The sequence below is a fragment of the Pleurodeles waltl genome, chromosome 7, assembly GCF_031143425.1.
Source record: "Pleurodeles waltl isolate 20211129_DDA chromosome 7, aPleWal1.hap1.20221129, whole genome shotgun sequence".
Classification (NCBI taxonomy): domain Eukaryota; kingdom Metazoa; phylum Chordata; class Amphibia; order Caudata; family Salamandridae; genus Pleurodeles; species Pleurodeles waltl.
This window is the reverse complement of record NC_090446.1, coordinates 1,485,016,922-1,485,029,139: the sequence shown is the minus strand read 5'-3', so window position 1 is coordinate 1,485,029,139 and position 12,218 is coordinate 1,485,016,922. Positions and strand designations below refer to the sequence as shown.

Genomic DNA, 12,218 nt, shown 5'->3' with positions numbered 1-12,218 from the left:
GTAAATTCTGCTATTGCGACGGGCACCGAGCACTGTAAGGTTCTCGAAGAATGCAAAGGGGCCAGGCAATGCTTAGTGTTAGGAAAATAGGAGGCGGGAGTCATTCGTGCACCTTCGTGAGTTAAACAAATATAATCTACATTGAGGCTGGTCACAAAATGCAAAACCGCATACCCCGAGGAGAGGTGGCACTTGCTGCCAAGAAACCGCCCTGTTGCCCTAATGTGCGCGAGAAGGAAGTTGCTCACTCGTGGTTCTGCTTTTTGCCTCTTCCCTCCATCCCCCGTAGGATGTACTCGTTGGTTCACACGCACCCAGCCCACGGGGCACAGACGCACGAGCGCCTCGACTCCTCAGCGCCTAACGAAGTAAGTACACAAAACCTAAACTGTGTGTATTGCATTGTGCGCTAAATCAAGCATTCAGCCAGAGAGAGAAAGCGGGTGCTATTCTGGGGCCTAGCGCTATGAAGTCCATGGTCCATTAGTACACGCAGGGAAAAATAAGCACTGACTCTGAAGTAAATTATTGCGATGATCCCGTTAGCAGCCTGAGGGATGGGGACCGGGACTCGAAATGGTAAAATAGAGTTGATTCTGAGAAGTGCCGGTACTCTCCAATGAAAAGTATTACTCTCTTTCAAAATAAAACAGTGCGCACAGTACCGGACAGTACCGGTCCATTTTAAGCACCGGGCCCTGCCTTATGTGAACCTGTGATGTGACTGGCCTACGCAAGACCTCATTTTGCGTTCTTTCTCTGGTCCACGCATGTTCTCCGATACAAAAAGCACAGACAAGTTTTTACTTTCAGCTGTAACTAATTTAAGGTACTGCAGCTGAACAACTTATGTCTGTTGAGCTTAAACCATGGTGTTTACCTTTTCACCCTAGAAGTGCACCATATACGATACCGGCAAAAGTTTGGAGAAATGTGGCACAATGGTTAGAGGGCAGACCCTGATGCAAAGATCTGGCCTGGGACCAGGGTTCAATTCCCGCCTCAGTGGGTCTTGGGCTCAATTCCCATATAATTCTCGCCTCGGTGCCTAATCTAATTAATGTGTCCCACTCTGTAACTCTGGGCAATAAATTGCTTAATCTCCACAATGGCCTTCACAGTTCCCCCAGGACTCTCTCTGTAGTTTCATGGATCTTTGAGAGGCTTGTAATATAATTTCCTCAGTACTTGCAGTTGGGGGTATTTTATTTCGTATTGCACATCAGCGCTCTATTATAGTCTGTACTGGTAAGAAGTATTACCATGAAATATGCAAACTCTCTGCCTGAAAGCCTATTAGACGAGCTACGAGCTGATACCCCAGCTGTAAGAACTAATGAAGATGAACTGAAGTGAAACAGATCAGATATACTAGGAGCTGGTAGTGGAATGAGAAACCCTTTATGCATTTGGAGTGTAGGAGATTCTTCCTCAGAATTCACAAGTTTTTCACACTGAAAACCAACTGTAGTATTTGTGTGTCCAACCAAATAAACCCAGTTCAGTAAATGCTACTGAATTAATCACACCAAGCGCAGCAATACTCATAAATCCTGATTGATGAAGTTGGATCTGATCACACATAAAACACTAGTATCTACGCCTCACCTGTGCTCTTTCATTGAACTAGAGAATGATTATCAGAGTCTTTCTTTGCTGCCTATTGTAAAACATGAGCTTCAACACCTCAAATGTACAACTAAACTCAAACCGTTTGTTGAAACCTCTGGGATATGAGTCTAACCAGCTTAGACCCAGATTTAAGAGGGCCTAGCGCCATTCTAATGACACATTAGCGTAATTTTTTTACGCTAATGTGGCGTTAGAAGGCCAAAATTGCAGCGCCATATTTACAAAGTTGTGCAATGCATGCATTGCGTCACTTTGCAACCCTTTGTGCCACATTATGCCTGTGCCAGGTATAATGTATGTGAGGGGGGTTCCCCTGTTAAGGGAGCCGAAAAAATGGTTCAAAGAAAACTAAGAGATTTCTTTGTGTCATTTTTTTCACCATTTTTAACGCCTGCACTGAGCAGGTGTTAAAAGGATGCTCCCATGGGTTACACTGGGCCTCAATGGGCTTTGCAGGATTAGCGTCAACATTTTTGACGCTAATCCTGCAAAATGTCGAACTAGTATCAAAAATTCTGATGCTAGTTCCCTAACTACTGCCATGGTGCACCATATATTGAATACAGCGCACACATGGTGGCATTAGGGGGCTCTACAGGACGCAAGAAAAGTGGTGCTGCACTTTCTTAAAATCTGCCCCTTAGTTTCTTAAGATTTGAAAATGTTGGTTTAAATGGTGTCTGTGTTCCTTGATGTAAAATGCTAAATATTGATTTAGTGTTCCCTGCACTGTGGAACTTTTGTGATCAGTCAAACTGCCCATGCACAAGACCCCACGGGCACTTTGGTAAGTAGAAACAGAATGTTTTATCACGTTTCACATTCTTTTGACGTTAATTGCTGACAAGTTTGAACACTAATATGATTATCTTTCAGACACATATATACTCCGGGGTTACACAAACCTTTGAACATTTATTCATAGACCTCTTAATTCTACATCCATGCTTGTTAAAATCCACTTGCTCATGACTATACTCGATTATTCATCTGTTGACTGTGTAGAGAACTTATTTGGAAAAACAGGTCTTTGAAGTTTATTTTTAAATAAATACGTTCTTGCTATTTTCTGTGTTGGCAATCACATTCTATGTTATTAAACTCTTATTTCCTCTTGAAAGATGCGTTTTGTACATCTTTCCTGTTCACTTTTCAATGTTTTAAGCCTGAAAAATGTTTTGAATTCGAGCTAGTTGTCAATATGGATATCCACAGAATCATTATGAAAGCTATTTTGATGATCAGGTTGTTATAGTGAGTGTGGTTCATGTGATAGCTGGTAACTGGACCTGATTCTTTAAATAATCACTACAGCCAAAAATGCAATAGTACTGTTGGGTATCCCATATATCAAATAAACGTGCTTCATGCCAAGTTCCCTGATATTGATATCCAATTTCTGTTTTATCTGTGTCACACCAACACAAGAATTAGCAAAGCCAAAAGGTCTTGCTTTTAACTGACATTCATTGACTTTTCCCTTTTTAGGGTCGAGCCTGCGTTGCATGCCCTCGCGCATGCGTTTCGCAGGGAGACTCTTTTGTATTTATAAAAGGGCTCGGAGCCCTGTCAACTTCACATCAGTGTTTTTTATTGGTTGGTGGGCTTCCCTAATAGAATCTGCTTGCTTTCATTAGTCTAAGGCACGCATATGGCATGCCTTTTCCGGTGGCTATGCCTCCTCGAGCGCAGCGACCAAGTACAGAAAACATGCGAGGCTCGCTGTTTTCCATCGGGCTCGTGGACTTTTTTTTCTCTAATTTATGAGCCCGATCTCGCTTGGCAGAAGTCGAGCACTTTACATACTTGATTTCACTTTTTCGGGTTATGTACATAAATGCACTTTTGCCCGATAGGTGAAAAGTCGGGTTAGAAGTTTACAACGCGATCAGCTCTAACATGAGCAAACGCGAGACCTGATGCATTGTAAATGCTTGATTGATTTCTGTATTCAACCATCTATGCACTTTGTCATGTGTTAATCTGTTAATCCATTCACTCATTTGCCCATTCTTTCTTTCACCCAGTGGACCAGCCACAATCCAACCTTCATAAATTCGCCAATCATAAGGCATTTACAGTTATCACCCAGATCTATTACCTTCACTTCTACACCCACCCGATCACTCTATATGCTCTAACATTGCTATGCTTTGATGTGATCATCATCTTAGCAGTAGGGAGTCTACAGCATGTCATGTCACGCTGTACCAGTCCTGTTGCCCTGGCACACATGGCATGGTGCACTTCTTCTATTTCTTAAGTTGGGACTGGCGCATTCACATTCAACTCAACACTAAACATGAAAGTTCATCTGTACACTATAAAAAACAGTCTTCTTTAGTAGTTCCTGGACTAGAGATCTGTTGAAGAAGGTCATGCATAGCTAAGCCATGTAAAGTTCATTCTTATGTGTTTATTATGGAGTGACTTCATAATGCAAACCCCCTCCTAGGTTATCTGCCACAGACTTTACTGTGTAAGGCCTCTCCCATTGCATCAGAGAGTTTACAAGTGTAAATGCCTTTCCTGTAGTAATTCCTGTAGTATCTGACAGAGCATTAAAACGTGTGAAACCCCTTCCTGATGCATTCCTCGTGGATCCCTCCTGGTGTACGTGACAAAGGGCATGTGTCTCTATAGGGTCGGCACAATGCAACTACTTCAGAAGTTGGCTTAAGCACCTGCTGATGAATCAAATGGTCAAAATCAATAACATTAAAAAGTGGGAAGTGCAAACTTTCTTCTCTCTATGCTGCTTTTTAGGTCGAGCCTAGGCAGTGCGCATGCGCTGTCTCTCAACTTGAGGTAATCTACTTCTGTGGGCTTTCACCACGCCCATCACATGCTCATCACTTTCCTTGGCCTGCCTTTGAAAATTCCTTTGGTTTGTTAGATAAATGCTCTAGGTTGGTCCCACCTTGAGCCTGTTTTGTTAAAGCCTTGGAGACTGACTCCGTTACATGGATTATTACATGATCGGCCATGTACCTAAGTGTCAGTGCAGTACTTTTTTCTTTTGTCTCTCTGCTTTGCGCTCGTGGCAGTATGTTGTCTCTTCGTCTGGCATCTTGCTGTTTTCTTGCAGTGTCTTCACCTGACAAAAACTGCAAGTTGGAGAAGGATTTTAAAAATGTATTTATATAAGGCAAACTCGTCCAGAAGATTGGAGCGCTTCACATGAGCACCATTTAAATTTGCATCCCCATTCCTAAAGTCTTCCTAAGTTTAGCAGTGGAAAAATATACAACCTGGCGCCTTTTAAATAGAAAAAAGACAAAGGAAACCCTCAAGTCAGCTCTTCCCGACACAGCGGGGCATTCCTTTTACAACACAATTTTGCCCATATCTCAGCACAATGGGACTTCCACCAAAACTTTCAGCACAATGTGCTCTTTCTGTCCAGCTCATCTTCAGGGTCCCCACTCTAGGTTGAAGGGACACAAATCATAACCTCTCCCACCATTCAATGATTATTTTAAGCTTTCTCTCATGGTTGGTGCATTTGCTTAGGGAGTGCAGAATTATTAGGCAAGTTGTATTTTTGAGGATTAATTTTATCATTGAACAACAACCATGTTCTCAATGAACCCAAACAACTCATTAATATCAAAGCTGAATATTTTTGGAAGTAGTTTTTAGTTTGTTTTTAGTTTTAGCTATGTTAGGGGGATATCTGTGTGTGCAGGTGACTATTACTGTGCATAATTATTAGGCAACTTAACAAAAAAAAATATATACCCATTTCAATTATTAATTATTACCAGTGAAACCAATATAACATCTCAACATTCACAAATATACATTTCTGACATTCAAAAACAAAACAAAAACAAATCAGTGACCAATATAGCCACCTTTCTTTGCAAGGACACTCAAAAGCCTGCCATCCATGGATTCTGTCAGTGTTTTGATCTGTTCACCATCAACATTGCGTGCAGCAGCAACCACAGCCTCCCAGACACTGTTCAGAGAGGTGTACTGTTTTCCCTCCTTGTAAATCTCACATTTGATGATGGACCACAGGTTCTCAATGGGGTTCAGATCAGGTGAACAAGGAGGCCATGTCATTAGATTTCCTTCTTTTATACCCTTTCTTGCCAGCCACGCTGTGGAGTACTTGGACGCGTGTGATGGAGCATTGTCCTGCATGAAAATCATGTTTTTCTTGAAGGATGCAGACTGCTTCCTGTACCACTGCTTGAAGAAGGTGTCTTCCAGGAACTGGCAGTAGGACTGGGAGTTGAGCTTGACTCCATCCTCAACCCGAAAAGGCCCCACAAGCTCATCTTTGATGATACCAGCCCAAACCAGTACTCCACCTCCACCTTGCTGGCGTCTGAGTCGGACTGGAGCTCTCTGCCCTTTACCAATCCAGCCACGGGCCCATCCATCTGGCCCATCAACTCACTCTCATTTCATCAGTCCATAAAACCTTAGAAAAATCAGTCTTGAGATATTTCTTGGCCCAGTCTTGACGTTTCAGCTTGTGTGTCTTGTTCAGTGGTGGTCGTCTTTCAGCCTTTCTTACCTTGGCCATGTCTCTGAGTATTGCACACCTTGTGCTTTTGGGCACTCCAGTGATGTTGCAGCTCTGAAATATGGCCAAACTGGTGGCAAGTGGCATCATGGCAGCTGCACGCTTGACTTTTCTCAGTTCATGGGCAGTTATTTTGCGCCTTGGTTTTTCCACACGCTTCTTGGGACCCTGTTGACTATTTTGAATGAAACGCTTGATTGTTCGATGATCACGCTTCAGAAGCTTTGCAATTTTAAGAGTGCTGCATCCCTCTGCAAGATATCTCACTATTTTTGACTTTTCTGAGCCTGTCAAGTCCTTCTTTTGACCCATTTTGCCAAAGGAAAGGAAGTTGCCTAATAATTATGCACACCTGATATAGGGTGTTGATGTCATTAGACCACACCCCTTCTCATTACAGAGATGCACATCACCTAATATGCTTAATTGGTAGTAGGCTTTCGAGCCTATACAGCTTGGAGTAAGACAACATGCATAAAGAGGATGATGTGGTCAAATACTCATTTGCCTAATAATTCTGCACTCCCTGTATAGCTGGGAGTAGTTTGTGTTCTAAGGGCCTTGTTTGTAGTAATATTCTAGCAGACCTGTTAGGCCTGAAAATATGTAATGCATTGTGCGCTCTAGGGGCTGAATATATTGTTACACTGCAATGTTCTCTGCCCTTCTCTTTTCATGTGGTTATGCCCTCTATGGGCTGACTATATGGTTACATGACCAGGTTTCTTCCAAATGCTATTTTTGTTGTGGTGACCTCTAGGGGATGTTCTATTACAGTCTAATGCCAAGTGTATGAAGGAACGCACATACAGTTTATTTCTGACAAAGGTTTAATGTGCTGCATGGCTAAATACTTATAGGGTCCCAATGGTGAGACCTATTGGCTATTCCAATTATGTTGTTCTTACATGAAGTCAGGTAGACAGGACAAGCTGTCTCCGCCAGGGCTCTTTGGAAAAAACCTTACCATGTCCAAGTAGGATCCAGTAGAGGGAGTGCAAGGTGTAGACTTACGTACCATAGAATCAAAAGAAGAGACCAAGCATGTGGCAGCTGGGGCATGCTAGGAGGTTGGAGGTATGCCTTCACAAAGGTCAGAAGAGTCATTTGAAGTCCTTTTAAAAGTCAGAAGGAAGTTGCATTTCCTGGTTGCTCCAGTGCTCGTCAATGTCACTATACTAGAAAAGCAATCACTGCCTTCGCGTATTGCTCCAGTTACCTTGTTTTGGCTCGTGCTGCGAGCTCCCTCTTTTGGCGGACACGCCAAATATATGGGTATTCAAAAGACTATTCAGTTGTTTTTGTTTCTTGCCTCTTCACTGCCCCTTTTATTTCCCATGGGTAAAGTTCCAGGAATGCCAGCCATATGCTCTTGGCTTACACTAGAGTGGGCTTTGTGCACCCACATGTGAGTTCATCTGGTACTTGCTTGATTCATGACAGTTTCTTGTATCTAAAATGTCATCTTGTATATTGTAATAAGTCTTGTGTCCTAATATAACAAATGTATCTTGGTCGAAACTTAGAATATGTTAGTGCCTTTTGTACATTAGGTTTCAAATATGTGTATAATTAAATAAATTCCACCCAACAAAGTAAAGGAGGCAGTGGAATGATGCGATCTATGTAAAGAATTCGGCAGAAATAATTAATGTTTTGCAAAAGTGTTTAATCCTAATATTCCATAATAACTATTTTGAATGGCAACACCTTCCTACAGTAACTTGGTTGATGCCACATCTCTGATTAAGAAGGGTCAGCGAAAACTGTCTCATCAAGGGTTGTAGTGGAAAGCATTGGTGTTACTTGACTTTATCATAGCTGGCAAGTTTAGGAATTAATGTAAAGCTGCCACCCTATGTTGCCACCACAGGAAGGCATAAATACTGCCAATTTGCTATTGGAGTTGCATTTATGATTCTTTGGCTGGGGGGATTCATTCAAATGATTTGAAATGCTGTTTCACAGCTGATAATCCTTACCCAATTTCTGGTTTTACCTACGCAAGTAGTTTAAATAGTTCACACATACAGGAGAAAGATCACAAAACATTTTAACCTGATGCCAATATACGTCCTTAGTGATAAGCAGGGCTGTGCTTGGGGCAAATTACTTTTACCACCGTATTTTGAAAGAAGATTTGTGGAGATGGTGTGAGAAGACTATTTGCCAAAAGGGTGATTTATTTTTAAACATGCACGACGAACAGTTGTTTAATAACGTTTGTGTGCACCTTTGAATTTTGTGCGAAAATCGTTGTCTTGTAATTTCAATTTGTTCACAAATTTCAATTATATGCGTTTATCAGATTAGAGAGGCGAGAAAAGAGTGCTTGTAATTCATGTATTGAGTATATTCAGATATTTAGGTTACTGGATGTTAGAAATTGGGTTTCTGGTTGTCAGAGGTATGCACCCTGCCCAAGCAGGAACCACAGTCCTAGTCAGGGTAGTTCAGGTGCACTTCATAAATTAACCCGTGCTCACCCTCTGGCAGGGTAGCTTGGCACAGAGCTGTCAGGGTTAACTTAAGAGGCAATGTATAAAGTATTTGTGCAACACTTCAAACTGTAACACTGTGAAAACTCTACAAAAAGATTCTGCACTAGCTTAGAAAATTAGCTTGTATTTTTATGAACAAAATAAGAACAAAACAACAAAACACCAATAAGTATAATCTGACTTATTGTAAGGAAATGGCTCCCTGTTGCAGTTACCCCCCACTTTTTGCCTGATACTGATGCTGACTTGACTGAGAAGTGTGCTGGGACCCTGCTAACCAGGACCCAGCAACAGTGTTCTTTCACCTAAAATGTACCATTGTTCCACAATTGTCACACCCCTGGCACACAGATAAGTCCTTGTAAAAGGTACCAGTGGTACCAAGGGCCCTGTGACCAGGGAAGGTCCCTAAGGGCTGCAGCATATGTTGTGCCACCCTAAAGGACCCCTCAACTAACACATGCCATTGCAGATTGTGTGTGTTGGTGGGGAGAAAAAGGCAAAGTCGACATGGCACCCCCCTCAGGTTGCCATGCACACAAAATGCTGCCTGTGGCATAGGTAAGTCACCCCTCTAGCAGGCCTTACAGCCCTAAGGCAGGGTGCACTATACCACAGGTGAGGGCATAGCTGCGGGAGCAATATGCCCCTACAGTGTCTAAGTCTATTCTTAGAAATTGTAAGTAAAGTGTGGTCATATTAAGTATATGGTCTGGGAGTTTGTCAAAAACGAACTCCACAGCTCCATATTGGCTACACTGAATACTGGGAAGTTTGGTTTCAAACGTCTCAGAATAATAAACCAACTCTGATGCCAGTGTTCGATTTATTAAAAAATGCACATAGAGGGCATCTTAGAGATGCCCCCTGTATTTTACCCAGTTGTTCAGTGCAGGACTGACTGGTCTGTGCCAGTCTGCTGCTGAGAGACGAGTTTCTGACCCCATGTGGTGAGAGCCTTTGTGCTTTCTGAGGACAGAAACAAAAGCCTGCTCTGGATGAAGGTGCTTCATAGCTCCCCCCTTGCAGGAACTGTAACACCTAGCAGTGAGCCTCAAAGGCTCAGGCTTCGTGTTACAATGCCCCAGGGCACTCCAGCTAGTAGAGATGCCCGCCCCCTGGACACAGCCCCCATTTTTGGCGGCAAGTCCAGGGGAGATAATGAGAAAAACAAGGAGGAGTCACCCACCAGTCAGGACAGCCCCTAAGGTGTCCTGAGCTGAGGTGACCCCTGCCTTTAGAAATCCTCCATCTTGATTTTGGAGGATTCCCCCAATAGGAATAGGGATGTGCCCCCCTCACCTCAGGGAGGAGCACAAGGAGGGTGTAGCCACCCTCAAGGACAGTAGCCATTGGCTACTGCCCTCCCAGACCTAAACACACCCCTAAGTTCAGTATTTAGGGGCTCCCCAGAACCTAGGAAACCAGATTCCTGCAAACTGAAGACGAAGAAGGACTGCTGACCTGAAGCCCTGAAGAGAAGACGGAGACACCAACTGCTTTGGCCCCAGCCTGACCGACCTGTGTCCCCACTTCAAGAAAAACTGCAACAGCGACGCGTCCCCCAGGGTCCAGCGACCTCTGAAGCCTCAGAGGACTACCCTGCATCTAAAAGGACCAAGAAACTCCAGAGGACACTGGGGGTGACCAAAAGAAAGGGGTTACAAACCCTTCCCAGGAGAAAGTGGGTGACACTAGAAACAAAGAAAAAGAGTCCTCTGTAGGCCCCAAAAACCCAGACCAGGTGGGTGGGCCCCAAGACACAACCCAAAACAAAGGTGGATACCAGGGTAAGAACTGGGATGCCACTAAGGCATGGTGCCAAAACTGTAGACAGACAGGGCACCACACCAAGGACACTTCTTGTCCCAAAAACAAACCCCCTAGCAAAATCCCAGGGGTGACCAGTGTAGCCATTGGGGATGACTCCTCAGATGAGGAGGTCTTCATATCCCTCAACTGGAAAAAGGGCCCAACAGGTGAGTTGGAGATCCCAGAGGGAAGTAGACACTTCCACCACCTACTGGTGAATGGAATCCCAGCTACTGCCCTGAGAGACACTTGTGCCAGTCACACTATTGTGCATGACAGGCTGGTGTTCTCAAACCAGTACATCCAATGTGAGACTGCCACAGTAAGAGTTAGCCCAGACAGGGTCACTGAAAGGCCTGTGGCTTTTGTGCCCATAGAAGTGGGTGGGACTTTTAGTTGGAGAAGGGTGGTAGTCAGTACAGACCTCCCCCTTGATTGTCTCCTTGGAAATGACTACCCAGAGGTTAGTCAGAGCCCAAGAGAGGAACTGGTCCAGTGCCAGTCCTCTCCCAAGGATTCTGGAGGTGCTACCCCTGCAGTAACTGCAAGTAGGCCCCAGAAGAAAAAGAAAAGAACACAGAGTAGGAAAGGTGGACATCCTTTAGCTAAGATTCCAGCAAACCAAGGAGATTCTGTTCCAGTAGGGTAGAACTCCAAAAGTAGCATTGGTAAAGTCCAACCTGACCCACAAGAAGTCCTGGCTAGTCAGGCAACTGTTAAACCTGAGTGGGTGGCTCCTCAGTTAGCAGAAGAAAGAGTGGAAGAAGGGTGTTTACTACAAGATGTAGTAACCCCCCACTCTTACACAACAGACATGCACCCTGAACCCAAAGAAGCCTGAAACTTAGCTCCTTCCCTTGTAGGTGAAGAGCTAAAGGTGTGGCTCTGGGCACTGACAGCTGTCAGTGGCCTCTGCTGGGTGTTAGCCTTTATGGCTGCACTATCCTTGGCATGGTGGTCTGACCCCATGCCAAATAGCAAGTTAGGCCCCCTGACCCTGTTGGTCATGGCGGGGTTACTCCAGCTCTGGGTAACCTCTTTGGGTAAGCTAGGGTTGACCCTGGCTAAGATAAGATTAGCAAAGGTGGATACCTCTAACCCCAAAATAGAGAGAATGGGTGAAGACATTAAAAGCACAGACAAGAGGCAATTCAGATTAGGTCCTATCACTGTGGAAGTGGGTCAGTTCCCCAGAGGGAATGTCCTGAACAGGAGGATGTAAGGCACAGTAGGCCCTGCAACAAACCAGCCTATTTCCTCTACTCTTCCTCGCCTGACAGACTAGGAAGACTCTCCCAGCTATGGCTGAGTCTCCTGGCCTGTGGGCTGGTGGGGGCTTGTGTAAGGAAATGGCTCCCTGTTGCAGTTACCCCCCACTTTGTGCCTGATACTGATGCTGACTTGACTGAAAAGTGTGCTGGGACCCTGCTAACCAGGCCCCAGCACCAGAGTTCTTTCACCTAAAATGTACCATTGTTCCACAATTGGCACACCCCTGGCACACAGATAAATCCCTTGTAAAAGGTACCAGTGGTATCAAGGGCCCTGTGACCAAGGAAGGTCCCTAAGGGCTGCAGCATTTGTTGTGCCACCCTAAGGGACTCCTCAACTAACACATGCAAACTGACATTGCAGATTGTGTCTGTTGGTGGGGAGAAAAAGGCAAAGTCGACATGGCATCCCCCTCAGGATTCGAGGCACACAAAATGCTGCCTGTGGCATAGGTAAGTCAC

General features: G+C 44.3%; 1 protein-coding gene across 2 annotated transcripts in view; it reads left to right on the top strand.

The window, feature by feature from the left end:
• Window positions 1-274: 274 nt before the first annotated feature.
• LOC138246549 (sialic acid-binding Ig-like lectin 11) overlaps window positions 275-12,218 on the top strand; it is a 239,411-nt gene continuing 227,467 nt past the window's right edge. The window contains exon 1 of one of the 2 annotated variants that reach the window (XM_069201216.1): window positions 275-368. The gene's annotated coding sequence lies outside the window, so the exon portion shown is untranslated. The remainder of the gene's footprint in view (window positions 369-12,218) is intronic. The other variant, XM_069201219.1, reaches the window with a different exon arrangement.